At 46.5% G+C, this 23,790-nt stretch overlaps 14 non-coding genes across 14 annotated transcripts; all 14 read left to right on the forward strand.

Annotated features, from left to right (window-relative positions):
• Positions 1–1,360: 1,360 nt before the first annotated feature.
• LOC142276646 (U2 spliceosomal RNA) lies at positions 1,361–1,550 on the forward strand. Its single transcript, XR_012740069.1, has one exon. It is a non-coding gene; the product is annotated as a U2 spliceosomal RNA (small nuclear RNA).
• Positions 1,551–2,938: 1,388 nt separating this feature from the next.
• On the forward strand, positions 2,939–3,129 carry LOC142276647 (U2 spliceosomal RNA). The gene has a single exon (XR_012740070.1). It is a non-coding gene; the product is annotated as a U2 spliceosomal RNA (small nuclear RNA).
• A 1,389-nt stretch (positions 3,130–4,518) lies between these two features.
• LOC142276630 (U2 spliceosomal RNA) lies at positions 4,519–4,709 on the forward strand. The gene has a single exon (XR_012740054.1). It is a non-coding gene; the product is annotated as a U2 spliceosomal RNA (small nuclear RNA).
• A 1,390-nt stretch (positions 4,710–6,099) lies between these two features.
• LOC142276644 (U2 spliceosomal RNA) lies at positions 6,100–6,288 on the forward strand. The gene has a single exon (XR_012740067.1). It is a non-coding gene; the product is annotated as a U2 spliceosomal RNA (small nuclear RNA).
• A 1,384-nt stretch (positions 6,289–7,672) lies between these two features.
• On the forward strand, positions 7,673–7,863 carry LOC142276631 (U2 spliceosomal RNA). The gene has a single exon (XR_012740055.1). It is a non-coding gene; the product is annotated as a U2 spliceosomal RNA (small nuclear RNA).
• A 1,387-nt stretch (positions 7,864–9,250) lies between these two features.
• On the forward strand, positions 9,251–9,441 carry LOC142276632 (U2 spliceosomal RNA). Its single transcript, XR_012740056.1, has one exon. It is a non-coding gene; the product is annotated as a U2 spliceosomal RNA (small nuclear RNA).
• A 1,387-nt stretch (positions 9,442–10,828) lies between these two features.
• LOC142276634 (U2 spliceosomal RNA) lies at positions 10,829–11,019 on the forward strand. The gene has a single exon (XR_012740058.1). It is a non-coding gene; the product is annotated as a U2 spliceosomal RNA (small nuclear RNA).
• A 1,387-nt stretch (positions 11,020–12,406) lies between these two features.
• LOC142276635 (U2 spliceosomal RNA) lies at positions 12,407–12,597 on the forward strand. Its single transcript, XR_012740059.1, has one exon. It is a non-coding gene; the product is annotated as a U2 spliceosomal RNA (small nuclear RNA).
• Positions 12,598–13,985: 1,388 nt separating this feature from the next.
• On the forward strand, positions 13,986–14,176 carry LOC142276636 (U2 spliceosomal RNA). The gene has a single exon (XR_012740060.1). It is a non-coding gene; the product is annotated as a U2 spliceosomal RNA (small nuclear RNA).
• Positions 14,177–15,563: 1,387 nt separating this feature from the next.
• LOC142276638 (U2 spliceosomal RNA) lies at positions 15,564–15,754 on the forward strand. The gene has a single exon (XR_012740061.1). It is a non-coding gene; the product is annotated as a U2 spliceosomal RNA (small nuclear RNA).
• A 1,387-nt stretch (positions 15,755–17,141) lies between these two features.
• LOC142276639 (U2 spliceosomal RNA) lies at positions 17,142–17,332 on the forward strand. The gene has a single exon (XR_012740062.1). It is a non-coding gene; the product is annotated as a U2 spliceosomal RNA (small nuclear RNA).
• Positions 17,333–18,719: 1,387 nt separating this feature from the next.
• On the forward strand, positions 18,720–18,910 carry LOC142276640 (U2 spliceosomal RNA). Its single transcript, XR_012740063.1, has one exon. It is a non-coding gene; the product is annotated as a U2 spliceosomal RNA (small nuclear RNA).
• Positions 18,911–21,099: 2,189 nt separating this feature from the next.
• Positions 21,100–21,292, forward strand: LOC142276651 (U2 spliceosomal RNA). Its single transcript, XR_012740073.1, has one exon. It is a non-coding gene; the product is annotated as a U2 spliceosomal RNA (small nuclear RNA).
• Positions 21,293–22,679: 1,387 nt separating this feature from the next.
• Positions 22,680–22,870, forward strand: LOC142276641 (U2 spliceosomal RNA). Its single transcript, XR_012740064.1, has one exon. It is a non-coding gene; the product is annotated as a U2 spliceosomal RNA (small nuclear RNA).
• The last annotated feature ends 920 nt before the right edge of the window (positions 22,871–23,790 follow it).

Below are 23,790 nucleotides of genomic sequence, written 5' to 3' on the forward strand. Positions count from 1 at the left end.
AGAACTCAATTCACCTGATTCATATTAGCCCGATTTAATGAATTGGAAGAAAGCATACGTCTTCATATGCACCTCAATTTGGCCCATTCACTTTTCACACTTCCTCCTTTTGTTTTTTATCTTTCACACTTTTGACTTTCTTTATTCATCCAAATAGCAAACTCATCACCACTCAACCTGACCAACTCGGCTATGTCCCCGTGCTGCAGTTCTCTGTCTTATCTAGATCATTTGCATTGAATGGAATAGATCCCTTTTGGACAAAGTGGATTCACCTGCTGCTGCAGTGACCACAGGTGTGATAACATCTAGAATTGGCATCTGGTGCGATCTCTCCGCTTCCACTCAAAGAAAGTTACCTGTTTATTCCTATCATGCATTGGTTTTTGGGTTTTCTTTGAGTAATGATGATCTCTTTAGTAGTCTGTTGGCGCCCTCTCCTGGAGGATATAGTTTGCTTGCTCTTGGACATTCTAAAAGAGAGGTCATGATAGACATTGAGCTTCTGAGCTCAATTGGGGACAGTCATGGGTGATGAATGTTTGCAACCTACTGCGAAGCCTCATACCCGCAATATAAGGAACGTCAAATACTAAGAAAGGGCGGCCTATGAAGAATTACTACTTTCAATAAGTACACTTAAACGGCTAATTGGGAATAGAAAAACTGTAAAAAGCCCTCTGAGAAAGCCCCCCTCTAACCTTTGATAGTAAGCTTTTCTGTAGTCTGCCTGTTGATGTATTTTCCGTTTGAACTGTGCACAACATGAAGAGACGGAACACTGGCGGCTTGTCACAATGCCCCCGATGACATCACAATAGCGCTGCTGCCTAGAAAACAAGCTGCGCAGAAGAAGTTGTTCTTTGGGTGGGAGGGTGGGCTAGTGGAAGGAGGGGGCAATCTCTTTTTTTCCCGGGTGGTAGGGGGATGACAGGAGAAGGGAAGCGGGTGGTGAGAAAGGTACAGAGGGCAGGGTTTGGGGGCTGGGAAGGAAAGGGAAAAGATTAGGGTTTGGGGATGATGAAAGGGCTTTCTACGGGTAAGGATGGCAAAGGGTGGCAGTGACGGAAAGTCAGGCAACCTGTCCTGTCCGTCTTTTTGTATCGTGAATTGGAAAGACTGCAAGGGGGAGGGAGTTGCTTGCCGCCTAAAGGAGGAGTTATTCAGATTCATTGCAGTGGGCGGCGGCTGCAAAACGCACCATTCTTCTTGTTTTGGCTCTGCAAAGCAGCCTTTTCAAGGGTTGGCTTGGGTGACAAAATGTCTTGTGTAGGCGTGGGTTTGTCTCCCTCTCGCTCTCTCTCCCTAAGATGTGTCCGGCATAGGCCAGGTGCACTCGAGGCCCAAACCAATTCTGGTTATCGCTTCTCGGCCTTTTGGCTAAGATCAAGTGTAGTATCTGTTCTTATCAGTTTAATATCTGATACGTCCCCTATCTGGGGACCATATATTAAATGGATTTTTAGAACAGGGAGATGGAAAAAGAGCTTGCTCTGTCCACTCCACGCATTGACCTGGTATTGCAGTACCTCAGGAACGGTGCACCCCTTCTTAACCCAGTTTCCAAAAGCAGAACTCAATTCACCTGATTCATATTAGCCCGATTTAATGAATTGGAAGAAAGCATACGTCTTCATATGCACCTCAATTTGGCCCATTCACTTTTCACACTTCCTCCTTTTGTTTTTTATCTTTCACACTTTTGACTTTCTTTATTCATCCAAATAGCAAACTCATCACCACTCAACCTGACCAACTCGGCTATGTCCCCGTGCTGCAGTTCTCTGTCTTATCTAGATCATTTGCAATTGAATGAGAATAGATCCCTTTTGGACAAAGTGGATTCACCTGCTGCTGCAGTGACCACAGGTGTGATAACATCTAGAATTGGCATCTGGTGCGATCTCTCCGCTTCCACTCCAAAGAAAGTTACCTGTTTATTCCTATCATGCATTGGTTTTTGGGGTTTCTTTGAGTAATGATGATCTCTTTAGTAGTCTGTTGGCGCCCTCTCCTGGAGGAATAGTTTGCTTGCTCTTGGACATTCTAAAAGAGAGGTCATGATAGACATTGAGCTTCTGAGCTCAATTGGGGACAGTCATGGGTGATGAATGTTTGCAACCTACTGCGAAGCCTCATACCGCAATATAAGGAACGTCCAAATACTAAGAAAGGGCGGCCTATGAAAGAATTACTACTTTCAATAAGTACACTTAAACGGCTAATTGGGAATAGAAAAACTGTAAAAAGCCCTCTGAGAAAGCCCCCCTCTAACCTTTGATAGTAAGCTTTTCTGTAGTCTGCCTGTTGATGTATTTTCCGTTTGAACTGTGCACAACATGAAGAGACGGAACACTGGCGGCTTGTCACAATGCCCCCCGATGACATCACAATAGCGCTGCTGCCTAGAAAACAAGCTGCGCAGAAGAAGTAGTTCTTTGGGTGGGAGGGTGGGCTAGTGGAAGGAGGGGCAATCTCTTTTTTTCCCGGGTGGTAGGGGGATGACAGGAGAAGGGAAGCGGGTGGTGAGAAAGGTACAGAGGGCAGGGTTTGGGGGCTGGAAGGAAAGGGAAAAGATTAGGGTTTGGGGATGATGAAAGGGCTTTCTACGGGTAAGGATGGCAAAGGGTGGCAGTGACGGAAAGTCAGGCAACCTGTCCTGTCCGTCTTTTTGTATCGTGAATTGGAAAGACTGCAAGGGGGAGGGGAGTTGCTTGCGCCCTAAAGGAGGAGTTATTCAGATTCATTGCAGTGGGCGGCGGCTGCAAAACGCACCATTCTTCTTGTTTTGGCTCTGCAAAGCAGCCTTTTCAAGGGGTTGGCTTGGGTGACAAAATGTCTTGTGTAGGCGTGGGTTTGTCTCCCTCTCGCTCTCTCTCCCTAAGATGTGTCCGGCATAGGCCAGGGTGCCACTCGAGGCCCAAACCCAATTCTGGTTATCGCTTCTCGGCCTTTTGGCTAAGATCAAGTGTAGTATCTGTTCTTATCAGTTTAATATCTGATACGGTCCCCTATCTGGGGACCATATATTAAATGGATTTTTAGAACAGGGAGATGGAAAAAGAGCTTGCTCTGTCCACTCCACGCATTGACCTGGTATTGCAGTACCTCCAGAACGGTGCACCCCTTCTTAACCCAGTTTCCAAAAGCAGAACCTCAATTCACCTGATTCATATTAGCCCGATTTAATGAATTGGAAGAAAGCATACGTCTTCATATGCACCTCAATTTGGCCCATTCACTTTTCACACTTCCTCCTTTTGTTTTTTATCTTTCACACTTTTGACTTTCTTTATTCATCCAAATAGCAAACTCATCACCACTCAACCTGACCAACTCGGCTATGTCCCCGTGCTGCAGTTCTCTGTCTTATCTAGATCATTTGCAATTGAATGGAATAGATCCCTTTTGGACAAAGTGGATTCACCTGCTGCTGCAGTGACCACAGGTGTGATAACATCTAGAATTGGCATCTGGTGCGATCTCTCCGCTTCCACTCCAAAGAAAGTTACCTGTTTATTCCTATCATGCATTGGTTTTTGGGGTTTTCTTTGAGTAATGATGATCTCTTTAGTAGTCTGTTGGCGCCCTCTCCTGGAGGAATAGTTTGCTTGCTCTTGGACATTCTAAAAGAGAGGTCATGATAGACATTGAGCTTCTGAGCTCAATTGGGGACAGTCATGGGTGATGAATGTTTGCAACCTACTGCGAAGCCTCATACCGCAATATAAGGAACGTCAAATACTAAGAAAGGGCGGCCTATGAAAGAATTACTACTTTCAATAAGTACACTTAAACGGCTAATTGGGAATAGAAAAACTGTAAAAAGCCCTCTGAGAAAGCCCCCCTCTAACCTTTGATAGTAAGCTTTTCTGTAGTCTGCCTGTTGATGTATTTTCCGTTTGAACTGTGCACAACATGAAGAGACGGAACACTGGCGGCTTGTCACAATGCCCCCCGATGACATCACAATAGCGCTGCTGCCTAGAAAACAAGCTGCGCAGAAGAAGTTGTTCTTTGGGTGGGAGGGTGGGCTAGTGGAAGGAGGGGGCAATCTCTTTTTTTCCCGGGTGGTAGGGGATGACAGGAGAAGGGAAGCGGGTGGTGAGAAAGGTACAGAGGGCAGGGTTTGGGGGCTGGGAAGGAAAGGGAAAAGATTAGGGTTTGGGGATGATGAAAGGGCTTTCTACGGGTAAGGATGGCAAAGGGTGGCAGTGACGGAAAGTCAGGCAACCTGTCCTGTCCGTCTTTTTGTATCGTGAATTGGGAAGACTGCAAGGGGGAGGGGAGTTGCTTGCGCCCTAAAGGGAGGAGTTATTCAGATTCATTGCAGTGGGCGGCGGCTGCAAAACGCACCATTCTTCTTGTTTTGGCTCTGCAAAGCAGCCTTTTCAAGGTTGGCTTGGGTGACAAAATGTCCTTGTGTAGGCGTGGGTTTGTCTCCCTCTCGCTCTCTCTCCCTAAGATGTTGTCCGGCATAGGCCAGGGTGCCACTCGAGGCCCAAACCAATTCTGGTTATCGCTTCTCGGCCTTTTGGCTAAGATCAAGTGTAGTATCTGTTCTTATCAGTTTAATATCTGATACGTCCCCTATCTGGGGACCATATATTAAATGGATTTTTAGAACAGGGAGATGGAAAAAGAGCTTGCTCTGTCCACTCCACGCATTGACCTGGTATTGCAGTACCTCCAGGAACGGTGCACCCCTTCTTAACCCAGTTTCCAAAAGCAGAACTCAATTCACCTGATTCATATTAGCCCGATTTAATGAATTGGAAGAAAGCATACGTCTTCATATGCACCTCAATTTGGCCCATTCACTTTTCACACTTCCTCCTTTTGTTTTTTATCTTTCACACTTTTGACTTTCTTTATTCATCCAAATAGCAAACTCATCACCACTCAACCTGACCAACTCGGCTATGTCCCCGTGCTGCAGTTCTCTGTCTTATCTAGATCATTTGCAATTGAATGGAATAGATCCCTTTTGGACAAAGTGGATTCACCTGCTGCTGCAGTGACCACAGGTGTGATAACATCTAGAATTGGCATCTGGTGCGATCTCTCCGCTTCCACTCCAAAGAAAGTTACCTGTTTATTCCTATCATGCATTGGTTTTTGGGGTTTTCTTTGAGTAATGATGATCTCTTTAGTAGTCTGTTGGCGCCCTCTCCTGGAGGAATAGTTTGCTTGCTCTTGGACATTCTAAAAGAGAGGTCATGATAGACATTGAGCTTCTGAGCTCAATTGGGGACAGTCATGGGTGATGAATGTTTGCAACCTACTGCGAAGCCTCATACCGCAATATAAGGAACGTCAAATACTAAGAAAGGGCGGCCTATGAAAGAATTACTACTTTCAATAAGTACACTTAAACGGCTAATTGGGAATAGAAAAACTGTAAAAAGCCCTCTGAGAAAGCCCCCCTCTAACCTTTGATAGTAAGCTTTTCTGTAGTCTGCCTGTTGATGTATTTCCGTTTGAACTGTGCACAACATGAAGAGACGGAACACTGGCGGCTTGTCACAATGCCCCCCGATGACATCACAATAGCGCTGCTGCCTAGAAAACAAGCGTGCGCAGAAGAAGTTGTTTCTTTGGGTGGGGAGGGTGGGCTAGTGGAAGGAGGGGGCAATCTCTTTTTTTCCCGGGTGGTAGGGGGATGACAGGAGAAGGGAAGCGGGTGGTGAGAAAGGTACAGAGGGCAGGGTTTGGGGGCTGGGAAGGAAAGGGAAAGATTAGGGTTTGGGGATGATGAAAGGGCTTTCTACGGGGTACGGATGGCAAAGGGTGGCAGTGACGGAAAGTCAGGCAACCTGTCCTGTCCGTCTTTTTTGTATCGTGAATTGGAAAGACTGCAAGGGGAGGGGAGTTGCTTGCGCCCTAAAGGAGGAGTTATTCAGATTCATTGCAGTGGGCGGCAGGCTGCAAAACGCACCATTCTTCTTGTTTTGGCTCTGCAAAGCAGCCTTTTCAAGGGTTGGCTTGGGTGACAAAATGTCTTGTGTAGGCGTGGGTTTGTCTCCCTCTCGCTCTCTCTCCCTAAGATGTGTCCGGCATAGGCCAGGGTGCCACTCGAGGCCCAAACCAATTCTGGTTATCGCTTCTCGGCCTTTTGGCTAAGATCAAGTGTAGTATCTGTTCTTATCAGTTTAATATCTGATACGTCCCCTATCTGGGGACCATATATTAAATGGATTTTTAGAACAGGGAGATGGAAAAGAGCTTGCTCTGTCCACTCCACGCATTGACCTGGTATTGCAGTACTCCAGGAACGGTGCACCCCTTCTTACCCAGTTTCCAAAAGCAGAACTCAATTCACCTGATTCATATTAGCCCGATTTAATGAATTGGAAGAAAGCATACGTCTTCATATGCACCTCAATTTGGCCCATTCACTTTTCACACTTCCTCCTTTGTTTTTTATCTTTCACACTTTTGACTTTCTTTATTCATTCCAAATAGCAAAACTCATCACCACTCAACCTGACCAACTCGGCTATGTCCCCGTGCTGCAGTTCTCTGTCTTATCTAGATCATTTGCAATTGAATGGAATAGATCCCTTTTGGACAAAGTGGATTCACCTGCTGCTGCAGTGACCACAGGTGTGATAACATCTAGAATTGGCATCTGGTGCGATCTCTCCGCTTCCACTCCAAAGAAAGTTACCTGTTTATTCCTATCATGCATTGGTTTTTGGGGTTTTCTTTGAGTAATGATGATCTCTTTAGTAGTCTGTTGGCGCCCTCTCCTGGAGGAATAGTTTGCTTGCTCTTGGACATTCTAAAAGAGAGGTCATGATAGACATTGAGCTTCAGAGCTCAATTGGGGACAGTCATGGGTGATGAATGTTTGCAACCTACTGCGAAGCCTCATACCGCAATATAAGGAACGTCAAATACTAAGAAAGGGCGGCCTATGAAAGAATTACTACTTTCAATAAGTACAAAACGGCTAATTGGGAATAGAAAAACTGTAAAAAGCCCTCTGAGAAAGCCCCCCTCTAACCTTTGATAGTAAGCTTTTCTGTAGTCTGCCTGTTGATGTATTTTCCGTTTGAACTGTGCACAACATGAAGAGACGGAACACTGGCGGCTTGTCACAATGCCCCCCGATGACATCACAATAGCGCTGCTGCCTAGAAAACAAGCTGCGCAGAAGAAGTTGTTCTTTGGGTGGGAGGGTGGGCTAGTGGAAGGAGGGGGCAATCTCTTTTTTTCCCGGGTGGTAGGGGGATGACAGGAGAAGGGAAGCGGGTGGTGAGAAAGGTACAGAGGGCAGGGTTTGGGGGCTGGGAAGGAAAGGGAAAAGATTAGGGTTTGGGGATGATGAAAGGGCTTTCTACGGGTAAGGATGGCAAAGGGTGGCAGTGACGGAAAGTCAGGCAACCTGTCCTGTCCGTCTTTTTGTATCGTGAATTGGAAAGACTGCAAGGGGGAGGGGAGTTGCTTGCGCCCTAAAGGAGGAGTTATTCAGATTCATTGCAGTGGGCGGCGGCTGCAAAACGCACCATTCTTCTTGTTTTGGCTCTGCAAAGCAGCCTTTTCAAGGGTTGGCTTGGGTGACAAAATGTCTTGTGTAGGCGTGGGTTTGTCTCCCTCTCGCTCTCTCTCCCTAAGATGTGTCCGGCATAGGCCAGGGTGCCACTCGAGGCCCAAACCAATTCTGGTTATCGCTTCTCGGCCTTTTGGCTAAGATCAAGTGTAGTATCTGTTCTTATCAGTTTAATATCTGATACGTCCCCTATCTGGGGACCATATATTAAATGGATTTTTAGAACAGGGAGATGGAAAAAGAGCTTGCTCTGTCCACTCCACGCATTGACCTGGTATTGCAGTACCTCCAGGAACGGTGCACCCCTTCTTAACCCAGTTTCCAAAAGCAGAACTCAATTCACCTGATTCATATTAGCCCGATTTAATGAATTGGAAGAAAGCATACGTCTTCATATGCACCTCAATTTGGCCCATTCACTTTTCACACTTCCTCCTTTTGTTTTTTATCTTTCACACTTTTGACTTTCTTTATTCATCCAAATAGCAAACTCATCACCACTCAACCTGACCAACTCGGCTATGTCCCCGTGCTGCAGTTCTCTGTCTTATCTAGATCATTTGCAATTGAATGGAATAGATCCCTTTTGGACAAAGTGGATTCACCTGCTGCTGCAGTGACCACAGGTGTGATAACATCTAGAATTGGCATCTGGTGCGATCTCTCCGCTTCCACTCCAAAGAAAGTTACCTGTTTATTCCTATCATGCATTGGTTTTTGGGGTTTTCTTTGAGTAATGATGATCTCTTTAGTAGTCTGTTGGCGCCCTCTCCTGGAGGAATAGTTTGCTTGCTCTTGGACATTCTAAAAGAGAGGTCATGATAGACATTGAGCTTCTGAGCTCAATTGGGGACAGTCATGGGTGATGAATGTTTGCAACCTACTGCGAAGCCTCATACCGCAATATAAGGAACGTCAAATACTAAGAAAGGGCGGCCTATGAAAGAATTACTACTTTCAATAAGTACACTTAAACGGCTAATTGGGAATAGAAAAACTGTAAAAAGCCCTCTGAGAAAGCCCCCCTCTAACCTTTGATAGTAAGCTTTTCTGTAGTCTGCCTGTTGATGTATTTTCCGTTTGAACTGTGCACAACATGAAGAGACGGAACACTGGCGGCTTGTCACAATGCCCCCCGATGACATCACAATAGCGCTGCTGCCTAGAAAACAAGCTGCGCAGAAGAAGTTGTTCTTTGGGTGGGAGGGTGGGCTAGTGGAAGGAGGGGGCAATCTCTTTTTTTCCCGGGTGGTAGGGGGATGACAGGAGAAGGGAAGCGGGTGGTGAGAAAGGTACAGAGGGCAGGGTTTGGGGGCTGGGAAGGAAAGGGAAAAGATTAGGGTTTGGGGATGATGAAAGGGCTTTCTACGGGTAAGGATGGCAAAGGGTGGCAGTGACGGAAAGTCAGGCAACCTGTCCTGTCCGTCTTTTTGTATCGTGAATTGGAAAGACTGCAAGGGGGAGGGGAGTTGCTTGCGCCCTAAAGGAGGAGTTATTCAGATTCATTGCAGTGGGCGGCGGCTGCAAAACGCACCATTCTTCTTGTTTTGGCTCTGCAAAGCAGCCTTTTCAAGGGTTGGCTTGGGTGACAAAATGTCTTGTGTAGGCGTGGGTTTGTCTCCCTCTCGCTCTCTCTCCCTAAGATGTGTCCGGCATAGGCCAGGGTGCCACTCGAGGCCCAAACCAATTCTGGTTATCGCTTCTCGGCCTTTTGGCTAAGATCAAGTGTAGTATCTGTTCTTATCAGTTTAATATCTGATACGTCCCCTATCTGGGGACCATATATTAAATGGATTTTTAGAACAGGGAGATGGAAAAAGAGCTTGCTCTGTCCACTCCACGCATTGACCTGGTATTGCAGTACCTCCAGGAACGGTGCACCCCTTCTTAACCCAGTTTCCAAAAGCAGAACTCAATTCACCTGATTCATATTAGCCCGATTTAATGAATTGGAAGAAAGCATACGTCTTCATATGCACCTCAATTTGGCCCATTCACTTTTCACACTTCCTCCTTTTGTTTTTTATCTTTCACACTTTTGACTTTCTTTATTCATCCAAATAGCAAACTCATCACCACTCAACCTGACCAACTCGGCTATGTCCCCGTGCTGCAGTTCTCTGTCTTATCTAGATCATTTGCAATTGAATGGAATAGATCCCTTTTGGACAAAGTGGATTCACCTGCTGCTGCAGTGACCACAGGTGTGATAACATCTAGAATTGGCATCTGGTGCGATCTCTCCGCTTCCACTCCAAAGAAAGTTACCTGTTTATTCCTATCATGCATTGGTTTTTGGGGTTTTCTTTGAGTAATGATGATCTCTTTAGTAGTCTGTTGGCGCCCTCTCCTGGAGGAATAGTTTGCTTGCTCTTGGACATTCTAAAAGAGAGGTCATGATAGACATTGAGCTTCTGAGCTCAATTGGGGACAGTCATGGGTGATGAATGTTTGCAACCTACTGCGAAGCCTCATACCGCAATATAAGGAACGTCAAATACTAAGAAAGGGCGGCCTATGAAAGAATTACTACTTTCAATAAGTACACTTAAACGGCTAATTGGGAATAGAAAAACTGTAAAAAGCCCTCTGAGAAAGCCCCCCTCTAACCTTTGATAGTAAGCTTTTCTGTAGTCTGCCTGTTGATGTATTTTCCGTTTGAACTGTGCACAACATGAAGAGACGGAACACTGGCGGCTTGTCACAATGCCCCCCGATGACATCACAATAGCGCTGCTGCCTAGAAAACAAGCTGCGCAGAAGAAGTTGTTCTTTGGGTGGGAGGGTGGGCTAGTGGAAGGAGGGGGCAATCTCTTTTTTTCCCGGGTGGTAGGGGGATGACAGGAGAAGGGAAGCGGGTGGTGAGAAAGGTACAGAGGGCAGGGTTTGGGGGCTGGGAAGGAAAGGGAAAAGATTAGGGTTTGGGGATGATGAAAGGGCTTTCTACGGGTAAGGATGGCAAAGGGTGGCAGTGACGGAAAGTCAGGCAACCTGTCCTGTCCGTCTTTTTGTATCGTGAATTGGAAAGACTGCAAGGGGGAGGGGAGTTGCTTGCGCCCTAAAGGAGGAGTTATTCAGATTCATTGCAGTGGGCGGCGGCTGCAAAACGCACCATTCTTCTTGTTTTGGCTCTGCAAAGCAGCCTTTTCAAGGGTTGGCTTGGGTGACAAAATGTCTTGTGTAGGCGTGGGTTTGTCTCCCTCTCGCTCTCTCTCCCTAAGATGTGTCCGGCATAGGCCAGGGTGCCACTCGAGGCCCAAACCAATTCTGGTTATCGCTTCTCGGCCTTTTGGCTAAGATCAAGTGTAGTATCTGTTCTTATCAGTTTAATATCTGATACGTCCCCTATCTGGGGACCATATATTAAATGGATTTTTAGAACAGGGAGATGGAAAAAGAGCTTGCTCTGTCCACTCCACGCATTGACCTGGTATTGCAGTACCTCCAGGAACGGTGCACCCCTTCTTAACCCAGTTTCCAAAAGCAGAACTCAATTCACCTGATTCATATTAGCCCGATTTAATGAATTGGAAGAAAGCATACGTCTTCATATGCACCTCAATTTGGCCCATTCACTTTTCACACTTCCTCCTTTTGTTTTTTATCTTTCACACTTTTGACTTTCTTTATTCATCCAAATAGCAAACTCATCACCACTCAACCTGACCAACTCGGCTATGTCCCCGTGCTGCAGTTCTCTGTCTTATCTAGATCATTTGCAATTGAATGGAATAGATCCCTTTTGGACAAAGTGGATTCACCTGCTGCTGCAGTGACCACAGGTGTGATAACATCTAGAATTGGCATCTGGTGCGATCTCTCCGCTTCCACTCCAAAGAAAGTTACCTGTTTATTCCTATCATGCATTGGTTTTTGGGGTTTTCTTTGAGTAATGATGATCTCTTTAGTAGTCTGTTGGCGCCCTCTCCTGGAGGAATAGTTTGCTTGCTCTTGGACATTCTAAAAGAGAGGTCATGATAGACATTGAGCTTCTGAGCTCAATTGGGGACAGTCATGGGTGATGAATGTTTGCAACCTACTGCGAAGCCTCATACCGCAATATAAGGAACGTCAAATACTAAGAAAGGGCGGCCTATGAAAGAATTACTACTTTCAATAAGTACACTTAAACGGCTAATTGGGAATAGAAAAACTGTAAAAAGCCCTCTGAGAAAGCCCCCCTCTAACCTTTGATAGTAAGCTTTTCTGTAGTCTGCCTGTTGATGTATTTTCCGTTTGAACTGTGCACAACATGAAGAGACGGAACACTGGCGGCTTGTCACAATGCCCCCCGATGACATCACAATAGCGCTGCTGCCTAGAAAACAAGCTGCGCAGAAGAAGTTGTTCTTTGGGTGGGAGGGTGGGCTAGTGGAAGGAGGGGGCAATCTCTTTTTTTCCCGGGTGGTAGGGGGATGACAGGAGAAGGGAAGCGGGTGGTGAGAAAGGTACAGAGGGCAGGGTTTGGGGGCTGGGAAGGAAAGGGAAAAGATTAGGGTTTGGGGATGATGAAAGGGCTTTCTACGGGTAAGGATGGCAAAGGGTGGCAGTGACGGAAAGTCAGGCAACCTGTCCTGTCCGTCTTTTTGTATCGTGAATTGGAAAGACTGCAAGGGGGAGGGGAGTTGCTTGCGCCCTAAAGGAGGAGTTATTCAGATTCATTGCAGTGGGCGGCGGCTGCAAAACGCACCATTCTTCTTGTTTTGGCTCTGCAAAGCAGCCTTTTCAAGGGTTGGCTTGGGTGACAAAATGTCTTGTGTAGGCGTGGGTTTGTCTCCCTCTCGCTCTCTCTCCCTAAGATGTGTCCGGCATAGGCCAGGGTGCCACTCGAGGCCCAAACCAATTCTGGTTATCGCTTCTCGGCCTTTTGGCTAAGATCAAGTGTAGTATCTGTTCTTATCAGTTTAATATCTGATACGTCCCCTATCTGGGGACCATATATTAAATGGATTTTTAGAACAGGGAGATGGAAAAAGAGCTTGCTCTGTCCACTCCACGCATTGACCTGGTATTGCAGTACCTCCAGGAACGGTGCACCCCTTCTTAACCCAGTTTCCAAAAGCAGAACTCAATTCACCTGATTCATATTAGCCCGATTTAATGAATTGGAAGAAAGCATACGTCTTCATATGCACCTCAATTTGGCCCATTCACTTTTCACACTTCCTCCTTTTGTTTTTTATCTTTCACACTTTTGACTTTCTTTATTCATCCAAATAGCAAACTCATCACCACTCAACCTGACCAACTCGGCTATGTCCCCGTGCTGCAGTTCTCTGTCTTATCTAGATCATTTGCAATTGAATGGAATAGATCCCTTTTGGACAAAGTGGATTCACCTGCTGCTGCAGTGACCACAGGTGTGATAACATCTAGAATTGGCATCTGGTGCGATCTCTCCGCTTCCACTCCAAAGAAAGTTACCTGTTTATTCCTATCATGCATTGGTTTTTGGGGTTTTCTTTGAGTAATGATGATCTCTTTAGTAGTCTGTTGGCGCCCTCTCCTGGAGGAATAGTTTGCTTGCTCTTGGACATTCTAAAAGAGAGGTCATGATAGACATTGAGCTTCTGAGCTCAATTGGGGACAGTCATGGGTGATGAATGTTTGCAACCTACTGCGAAGCCTCATACCGCAATATAAGGAACGTCAAATACTAAGAAAGGGCGGCCTATGAAAGAATTACTACTTTCAATAAGTACACTTAAACGGCTAATTGGGAATAGAAAAACTGTAAAAAGCCCTCTGAGAAAGCCCCCCTCTAACCTTTGATAGTAAGCTTTTCTGTAGTCTGCCTGTTGATGTATTTTCCGTTTGAACTGTGCACAACATGAAGAGACGGAACACTGGCGGCTTGTCACAATGCCCCCCGATGACATCACAATAGCGCTGCTGCCTAGAAAACAAGCTGCGCAGAAGAAGTTGTTCTTTGGGTGGGAGGGTGGGCTAGTGGAAGGAGGGGGCAATCTCTTTTTTTCCCGGGTGGTAGGGGGATGACAGGAGAAGGGAAGCGGGTGGTGAGAAAGGTACAGAGGGCAGGGTTTGGGGGCTGGGAAGGAAAGGGAAAAGATTAGGGTTTGGGGATGATGAAAGGGCTTTCTACGGGTAAGGATGGCAAAGGGTGGCAGTGACGGAAAGTCAGGCAACCTGTCCTGTCCGTCTTTTTGTATCGTGAATTGGAAAGACTGCAATGGGGGAGGGGAGTTGCTTGCGCCCTAAAGGAGGAGTTATTCAGATTCATTGCAGTGGGCGGCGGCTGCAAAACGCACCATTCTTCTTGTTTTGGCTCTGCAAAGCAGCCTTTTCAAGGGTTGGCTTGGGTGACAAAATGTCTTGTGTAGGCGTGGGTTTGTCTCCCTCTCGCTCTCTCTCCCTAAGATGTGTCCGGCATAGGCCAGGGTGCCACTCGAGGCCCAAACCAATTCTGGTTATCGCTTCTCGGCCTTTTGGCTAAGATCAAGTGTAGTATCTGTTCTTATCAGTTTAATATCTGATACGTCCCCTATCTGGGGACCATATATTAAATGGATTTTTAGAACAGGGAGATGGAAAAAGAGCTTGCTCTGTCCACTCCACGCATTGACCTGGTATTGCAGTACCTCCAGGAACGGTGCACCCCTTCTTAACCCAGTTTCCAAAAGCAGAACTCAATTCACCTGATTCATATTAGCCCGATTTAATGAATTGGAAGAAAGCATACGTCTTCATATGCACCTCAATTTGGCCCATTCACTTTTCACACTTCCTCCTTTTGTTTTTTATCTTTCACACTTTTGACTTTCTTTATTCATCCAAATAGCAAACTCATCACCACTCAACCTGACCAACTCGGCTATGTCCCCGTGCTGCAGTTCTCTGTCTTATCTAGATCATTTGCAATTGAATGGAATAGATCCCTTTTGGACAAAGTGGATTCACCTGCTGCTGCAGTGACCACAGGTGTGATAACATCTAGAATTGGCATCTGGTGCGATCTCTCCGCTTCCACTCCAAAGAAAGTTACCTGTTTATTCCTATCATGCATTGGTTTTTGGGGTTTTCTTTGAGTAATGATGATCTCTTTAGTAGTCTGTTGGCGCCCTCTCCTGGAGGAATAGTTTGCTTGCTCTTGGACATTCTAAAAGAGAGGTCATGATAGACATTGAGCTTCTGAGCTCAATTGGGGACAGTCATGGGTGATGAATGTTTGCAACCTACTGCGAAGCCTCATACCGCAATATAAGGAACGTCAAATACTAAGAAAGGGCGGCCTATGAAAGAATTACTACTTTCAATAAGTACACTTAAACGGCTAATTGGGAATAGAAAAACTGTAAAAAGCCCTCTGAGAAAGCCCCCCTCTAACCTTTGATAGTAAGCTTTTCTGTAGTCTGCCTGTTGATGTATTTTCCGTTTGAACTGTGCACAACATGAAGAGACGGAACACTGGCGGCTTGTCACAATGCCCCCCGATGACATCACAATAGCGCTGCTGCCTAGAAAACAAGCTGCGCAGAAGAAGTTGTTCTTTGGGTGGGAGGGTGGGCTAGTGGAAGGAGGGGGCAATCTCTTTTTTTCCCGGGTGGTAGGGGGATGACAGGAGAAGGGAAGCGGGTGGTGAGAAAGGTACAGAGGGCAGGGTTTGGGGGCTGGGAAGGAAAGGGAAAAGATTAGGGTTTGGGGATGATGAAAGGGCTTTCTACGGGTAAGGATGGCAAAGGGTGGCAGTGACGGAAAGTCAGGCAACCTGTCCTGTCCGTCTTTTTGTATCGTGAATTGGAAAGACTGCAAGGGGGAGGGGAGTTGCTTGCGCCCTAAAGGAGGAGTTATTCAGATTCATTGCAGTGGGCGGCGGCTGCAAAACGCACCATTCTTCTTGTTTTGGCTCTGCAAAGCAGCCTTTTCAAGGGTTGGCTTGGGTGACAAAATGTCTTGTGTAGGCGTGGGTTTGTCTCCCTCTCGCTCTCTCTCCCTAAGATGTGTCCGGCATAGGCCAGGGTGCCACTCGAGGCCCAAACCAATTCTGGTTATCGCTTCTCGGCCTTTTGGCTAAGATCAAGTGTAGTATCTGTTCTTATCAGTTTAATATCTGATACGTCCCCTATCTGGGGACCATATATTAAATGGATTTTTAGAACAGGGAGATGGAAAAAGAGCTTGCTCTGTCCACTCCACGCATTGACCTGGTATTGCAGTACCTCCAGGAACGGTGCACCCCTTCTTAACCCAGTTTCCAAAAGCAGAACTCAATTCACCTGATTCATATTAGCCCGATTTAATGAATTGGAAGAAAGCATACGTCTTCATATGCACCTCAATTTGGCCCATTCACTTTTCACACTTCCTCCTTTTGTTTTTTATCTTTCACACTTTTGACTTTCTTTATTCATCCAAATAGCAAACTCATCACCACTCAACCTGACCAACTCGGCTATGTCCCCGTGCTGCAGTTCTCTGTCTTATCTAGATCATTTGCAATTGAATGGAATAGATCCCTTTTGGACAAAGTGGATTCACCTGCTGCTGCAGTGACCACAGGTGTGATAACATCTAGAATTGGCATCTGGTGCGATCTCTCCGCTTCCACTCCAAAGAAAGTTACCTGTTTATTCCTATCATGCATTGGTTTTTGGGGTTTTCTTTGAGTAATGATGATCTCTTTAGTAGTCTGTTGGCGCCCTCTCCTGGAGGAATAGTTTGCTTGCTCTTGGACATTCTAAAAGAGAGGTCATGATAGACATTGAGCTTCTGAGCTCAATTGGGGACAGTCATGGGTGATGAATGTTTGCAACCTACTGCGAAGCCTCATACCGCAATATAAGGAACGTCAAATACTAAGAAAGGGCGGCCTATGAAAGAATTACTACTTTCAATAAGTACACTTAAACGGCTAATTGGGAATAGAAAAACTGTAAAAAGCCCTCTGAGAAAGCCCCCCTCTAACCTTTGATAGTAAGCTTTTCTGTAGTCTGCCTGTTGATGTATTTTCCGTTTGAACTGTGCACAACATGAAGAGACGGAACACTGGCGGCTTGTCACAATGCCCCCCGATGACATCACAATAGCGCTGCTGCCTAGAAAACAAGCTGCGCAGAAGAAGTTGTTCTTTGGGTGGGAGGGTGGGCTAGTGGAAGGAGGGGGCAATCTCTTTTTTTCCCGGGTGGTAGGGGGATGACAGGAGAAGGGAAGCGGGTGGTGAGAAAGGTACAGAGGGCAGGGTTTGGGGGCTGGGAAGGAAAGGGAAAAGATTAGGGTTTGGGGATGATGAAAGGGCTTTCTACGGGTAAGGATGGCAAAGGGTGGCAGTGACGGAAAGTCAGGCAACCTGTCCTGTCCGTCTTTTTGTATCGTGAATTGGAAAGACTGCAAGGGGGAGGGGAGTTGCTTGCGCCCTAAAGGAGGAGTTATTCAGATTCATTGCAGTGGGCGGCGGCTGCAAAACGCACCATTCTTCTTGTTTTGGCTCTGCAAAGCAGCCTTTTCAAGGGTTGGCTTGGGTGACAAAATGTCTTGTGTAGGCGTGGGTTTGTCTCCCTCTCGCTCTCTCTCCCTAAGATGTGTCCGGCATAGGCCAGGGTGCCACTCGAGGCCCAAACCAATTCTGGTTATCGCTTCTCGGCCTTTTGGCTAAGATCAAGTGTAGTATCTGTTCTTATCAGTTTAATATCTGATACGTCCCCTATCTGGGGACCATATATTAAATGGATTTTTAGAACAGGGAGATGGAAAAAGAGCTTGCTCTGTCCACTCCACGCATTGACCTGGTATTGCAGTACCTCCAGGAACGGTGCACCCCTTCTTAACCCAGTTTCCAAAAGCAGAACTCAATTCACCTGATTCATATTAGCCCGATTTAATGAATTGGAAGAAAGCATACGTCTTCATATGCACCTCAATTTGGCCCATTCACTTTTCACACTTCCTCCTTTTGTTTTTTATCTTTCACACTTTTGACTTTCTTTATTCATCCAAATAGCAAACTCATCACCACTCAACCTGACCAACTCGGCTATGTCCCCGTGCTGCAGTTCTCTGTCTTATCTAGATCATTTGCAATTGAATGGAATAGATCCCTTTTGGACAAAGTGGATTCACCTGCTGCTGCAGTGACCACAGGTGTGATAACATCTAGAATTGGCATCTGGTGCGATCTCTCCGCTTCCACTCCAAAGAAAGTTACCTGTTTATTCCTATCATGCATTGGTTTTTGGGGTTTTCTTTGAGTAATGATGATCTCTTTAGTAGTCTGTTGGCGCCCTCTCCTGGAGGAATAGTTTGCTTGCTCTTGGACATTCTAAAAGAGAGGTCATGATAGACATTGAGCTTCTGAGCTCAATTGGGGACAGTCATGGGTGATGAATGTTTGCAACCTACTGCGAAGCCTCATACCGCAATATAAGGAACGTCAAATACTAAGAAAGGGCGGCCTATGAAAGAATTACTACTTTCAATAAGTACACTTAAACGGCTAATTGGGAATAGAAAAACTGTAAAAAGCCCTCTGAGAAAGCCCCCCTCTAACCTTTGATAGTAAGCTTTTCTGTAGTCTGCCTGTTGATGTATTTTCCGTTTGAACTGTGCACAACATGAAGAGACGGAACACTGGCGGCTTGTCACAATGCCCCCCGATGACATCACAATAGCGCTGCTGCCTAGAAAACAAGCTGCGCAGAAGAAGTTGTTCTTTGGGTGGGAGGGTGGGCTAGTGGAAGGAGGGGGCAATCTCTTTTTTTCCCGGGTGGTAGGGGGATGACAGGAGAAGGGAAGCGGGTGGTGAGAAAGGTACAGAGGGCAGGGTTTGGGGGCTGGGAAGGAAAGGGAAAAGATTAGGGTTTGGGGATGATGAAAGGGCTTTCTACGGGTAAGGATGGCAAAGGGTGGCAGTGACGGAAAGTCAGGCAACCTGTCCTGTCCGTCTTTTTGTATCGTGAATTGGAAAGACTGCAAGGGGGAGGGGAGTTGCTTGCGCCCTAAAGGAGGAGTTATTCAGATTCATTGCAGTGGGCGGCGGCTGCAAAACGCACCATTCTTCTTGTTTTGGCTCTGCAAAGCAGCCTTTTCAAGGGTTGGCTTGGGTGACAAAATGTCTTGTGTAGGCGTGGGTTTGTCTCCCTCTCGCTCTCTCTCCCTAAGATGTGTCCGGCATAGGCCAGGGTGCCACTCGAGGCCCAAACCAATTCTGGTTATCGCTTCTCGGCCTTTTGGCTAAGATCAAGTGTAGTATCTGTTCTTATCAGTTTAATATCTGATACGTCCCCTATCTGGGGACCATATATTAAATGGATTTTTAGAACAGGGAGATGGAAAAAGAGCTTGCTCTGTCCACTCCACGCATTGACCTGGTATTGCAGTACCTCCAGGAACGGTGCACCCCTTCTTAACCCAGTTTCCAAAAGCAGAACTCAATTCACCTGATTCATATTAGCCCGATTTAATGAATTGGAAGAAAGCATACGTCTTCATATGCACCTCAATTTGGCCCATTCACTTTTCACACTTCCTCCTTTTGTTTTTTATCTTTCACACTTTTGACTTTCTTTATTCATCCAAATAGCAAACTCATCACCACTCAACCTGACCAACTCGGCTATGTCCCCGTGCTGCAGTTCTCTGTCTTATCTAGATCATTTGCAATTGAATGGAATAGATCCCTTTTGGACAAAGTGGATTCACCTGCTGCTGCAGTGACCACAGGTGTGATAACATCTAGAATTGGCATCTGGTGCGATCTCTCCGCTTCCACTCCAAAGAAAGTTACCTGTTTATTCCTATCATGCATTGGTTTTTGGGGTTTTCTTTGAGTAATGATGATCTCTTTAGTAGTCTGTTGGCGCCCTCTCCTGGAGGAATAGTTTGCTTGCTCTTGGACATTCTAAAAGAGAGGTCATGATAGACATTGAGCTTCTGAGCTCAATTGGGGACAGTCATGGGTGATGAATGTTTGCAACCTACTGCGAAGCCTCATACCGCAATATAAGGAACGTCAAATACTAAGAAAGGGCGGCCTATGAAAGAATTACTACTTTCAATAAGTACACTTAAACGGCTAATTGGGAATAGAAAAACTGTAAAAAGCCCTCTGAGAAAGCCCCCCTCTAACCTTTGATAGTAAGCTTTTCTGTAGTCTGCCTGTTGATGTATTTTCCGTTTGAACTGTGCACAACATGAAGAGACGGAACACTGGCGGCTTGTCACAATGCCCCCCGATGACATCACAATAGCGCTGCTGCCTAGAAAACAAGCTGCGCAGAAGAAGTTGTTCTTTGGGTGGGAGGGTGGGCTAGTGGAAGGAGGGGGCAATCTCTTTTTTTCCCGGGTGGTAGGGGGATGACAGGAGAAGGGAAGCGGGTGGTGAGAAAGGTACAGAGGGCAGGGTTTGGGGGCTGGGAAGGAAAGGGAAAAGATTAGGGTTTGGGGATGATGAAAGGGCTTTCTACGGGTAAGGATGGCAAAGGGTGGCAGTGACGGAAAGTCAGGCAACCTGTCCTGTCCGTCTTTTTGTATCGTGAATTGGAAAGACTGCAAGGGGGAGGGGAGTTGCTTGCGCCCTAAAGGAGGAGTTATTCAGATTCATTGCAGTGGGCGGCGGCTGCAAAACGCACCATTCTTCTTGTTTTGGCTCTGCAAAGCAGCCTTTTCAAGGGTTGGCTTGGGTGACAAAATGTCTTGTGTAGGCGTGGGTTTGTCTCCCTCTCGCTCTCTCTCCCTAAGATGTGTCCGGCATAGGCCAGGGTGCCACTCGAGGCCCAAACCAATTCTGGTTATCGCTTCTTGGCCTTTTGGCTAAGATCAAGTGTAGTGTTGTTCGAAGAGGTGGTTTAAGCTCCAGGCCACCTTAGTACAATGATACAATGCACACTGGAAGGTTGCGCTTGCTAGTACTCTGGGTGGATAGTATATTCATCTAGAGGAAAACATGGCCCTACCAGGATCGAGGCTATTAGACTGAGTAAGGGTGGGGGGCTATGGTACAACGTGCCCCAGGACTGACGACCCTGGAGTGAGTCTGAGCTTGCTGGCTTGGGACCCCGGCAAGCCTTGGGCTCTGTAGCACACCGTACCTTGCCTTTTCATACTTTTTGAGCATATTACCCTATCCCGGCCTTCTGGCTAGGAAGGGAAATTTTTATAATCCCGGTCGGAGGTCTGGTCAGCTTTGGGCTGAGAAACTAACACCCGGTTGGAGGTCTGGGTCAGCTTCGGCTGAGAAACCAACACCCGGTTGGAGGTCTGGGTCAGCTTCGGCTGAGAAACCAACACCCGGTTGGAGGTCCGGTTAGCCTTGGGCTGAGAAACCAACACCGGTTGACGGTCCGGGCAGTTTCGGCTGCGAAACCAACAACTAGTAGCTCTCTACTCCACTTGGGTAAGATGCCTGGGTGGACGCTGGGAGCAACGACAAGGCTCAACCAGGCTTCGGCTTGGGAGAGCACCGAAGATCCCTGACCCTTGCTGTGGCCTTCTGGCTCGGAGGGACGGGGTTGATTTTTGGGGACCCTCTCCTCACGGTGGGGTCCACACGAATCCTAGCCTTTGCACTGTTTTTGGTGTGACTTCGGTCATGCATTTTTTGTGGTGCTTTGGAAAGCTTCATTAAATCAAAAATCTGTTCTTATCAGTTTAATATCTGATACGTCCCCTATCTGGGGACCATATATTAAATGGATTTTTAGAACAGGGAGATGGAAAAAGAGCTTGCTCTGTCCACTCCACGCATTGACCTGGTATTGCAGTACCTCCAGGAACGGTGCACCCCTTCTTAACCCAGTTTCCAAAAGCAGAACTCAATTCACCTGATTCATATTAGCCCGATTTAATGAATTGGAAGAAAGCATACGTCTTCATATGCACCTCAATTTGGCCCATTCACTTTTCACACTTCCTCCTTTTGTTTTTTATCTTTCACACTTTTGACTTTCTTTATTCATCCAAATAGCAAACTCATCACCACTCAACCTGACCAACTCGGCTATGTCCCCGTGCTGCAGTTCTCTGTCTTATCTAGATCATTTGCAATTGAATGGAATAGATCCCTTTTGGACAAAGTGGATTCACCTGCTGCTGCAGTGACCACAGGTGTGATAACATCTAGAATTGGCATCTGGTGCGATCTCTCCGCTTCCACTCCAAAGAAAGTTACCTGTTTATTCCTATCATGCATTGGTTTTTGGGGTTTTCTTTGAGTAATGATGATCTCTTTAGTAGTCTGTTGGCGCCCTCTCCTGGAGGAATAGTTTGCTTGCTCTTGGACATTCTAAAAGAGAGGTCATGATAGACATTGAGCTTCTGAGCTCAATTGGGGACAGTCATGGGTGATGAATGTTTGCAACCTACTGCGAAGCCTCATACCGCAATATAAGGAACGTCAAATACTAAGAAAGGGCGGCCTATGAAAGAATTACTACTTTCAATAAGTACACTTAAACGGCTAATTGGGAATAGAAAAACTGTAAAAAGCCCTCTGAGAAAGCCCCCCTCTAACCTTTGATAGTAAGCTTTTCTGTAGTCTGCCTGTTGATGTATTTTCCGTTTGAACTGTGCACAACATGAAGAGACGGAACACTGGCGGCTTGTCACAATGCCCCCCGATGACATCACAATAGCGCTGCTGCCTAGAAAACAAGCTGCGCAGAAGAAGTTGTTCTTTGGGTGGGAGGGTGGGCTAGTGGAAGGAGGGGGCAATCTCTTTTTTTCCCGGGTGGTAGGGGGATGACAGGAGAAGGGAAGCGGGTGGTGAGAAAGGTACAGAGGGCAGGGTTTGGGGGCTGGGAAGGAAAGGGAAAAGATTAGGGTTTGGGGATGATGAAAGGGCTTTCTACGGGTAAGGATGGCAAAGGGTGGCAGTGACGGAAAGTCAGGCAACCTGTCCTGTCCGTCTTTTTGTATCGTGAATTGGAAAGACTGCAAGGGGGAGGGGAGTTGCTTGCGCCCTAAAGGAGGAGTTATTCAGATTCATTGCAGTGGGCGGCGGCTGCAAAACGCACCATTCTTCTTGTTTTGGCTCTGCAAAGCAGCCTTTTCAAGGGTTGGCTTGGGTGACAAAATGTCTTGTGTAGGCGTGGGTTTGTCTCCCTCTCGCTCTCTCTCCCTAAGATGTGTCCGGCATAGGCCAGGGTGCCACTCGAGGCCCAAACCAATTCTGGTTATCGCTTCTCGGCCTTTTGGCTAAGATCAAGTGTAGTATCTGTTCTTATCAGTTTAATATCTGATACGTCCCCTATCTGGGGACCATATATTAAATGGATTTTTAGAACAGGGAGATGGAAAAAGAGCTTGCTCTGTCCACTCCACGCATTGACCTGGTATTGCAGTACCTCCAGGAACGGTGCACCCCTTCTTAACCCAGTTTCCAAAAGCAGAACTCAATTCACCTGATTCATATTAGCCCGATTTAATGAATTGGAAGAAAGCATACGTCTTCATATGCACCTCAATTTGGCCCATTCACTTTTCACACTTCCTCCTTTTGTTTTTTATCTTTCACACTTTTGACTTTCTTTATTCATCCAAATAGCAAACTCATCACCACTCAACCTGACCAACTCGGCTATGTCCCCGTGCTGCAGTTCTCTGTCTTATCTAGATCATTTGCAATTGAATGGAATAGATCCCTTTTGGACAAAGTGGATTCACCTGCTGCTGCAGTGACCACAGGTGTGATAACATCTAGAATTGGCATCTGGTGCGATCTCTCCGCTTCCACTCCAAAGAAAGTTACCTGTTTATTCCTATCATGCATTGGTTTTTGGGGTTTTCTTTGAGTAATGATGATCTCTTTAGTAGTCTGTTGGCGCCCTCTCCTGGAGGAATAGTTTGCTTGCTCTTGGACATTCTAAAAGAGAGGTCATGATAGACATTGAGCTTCTGAGCTCAATTGGGGACAGTCATGGGTGATGAATGTTTGCAACCTACTGCGAAGCCTCATACCGCAATATAAGGAACGTCAAATACTAAGAAAGGGCGGCCTATGAAAGAATTACTACTTTCAATAAGTACACTTAAACGGCTAATTGGGAATAGAAAAACTGTAAAAAGCCCTCTGAGAAAGCCCCCCTCTAACCTTTGATAGTAAGCTTTTCTGTAGTCTGCCTGTTGATGTATTTTCCGTTTGAACTGTGCACAACATGAAGAGACGGAACACTGGCGGCTTGTCACAATGCCCCCCGATGACATCACAATAGCGCTGCTGCCTAGAAAACAAGCTGCGCAGAAGAAGTTGTTCTTTGGGTGGGAGGGTGGGCTAGTGGAAGGAGGGG

This window comes from Anomaloglossus baeobatrachus, unplaced genomic scaffold (assembly GCF_048569485.1).
Source record: "Anomaloglossus baeobatrachus isolate aAnoBae1 unplaced genomic scaffold, aAnoBae1.hap1 Scaffold_4014, whole genome shotgun sequence".
NCBI lineage: Eukaryota > Metazoa > Chordata > Amphibia > Anura > Aromobatidae > Anomaloglossus > Anomaloglossus baeobatrachus.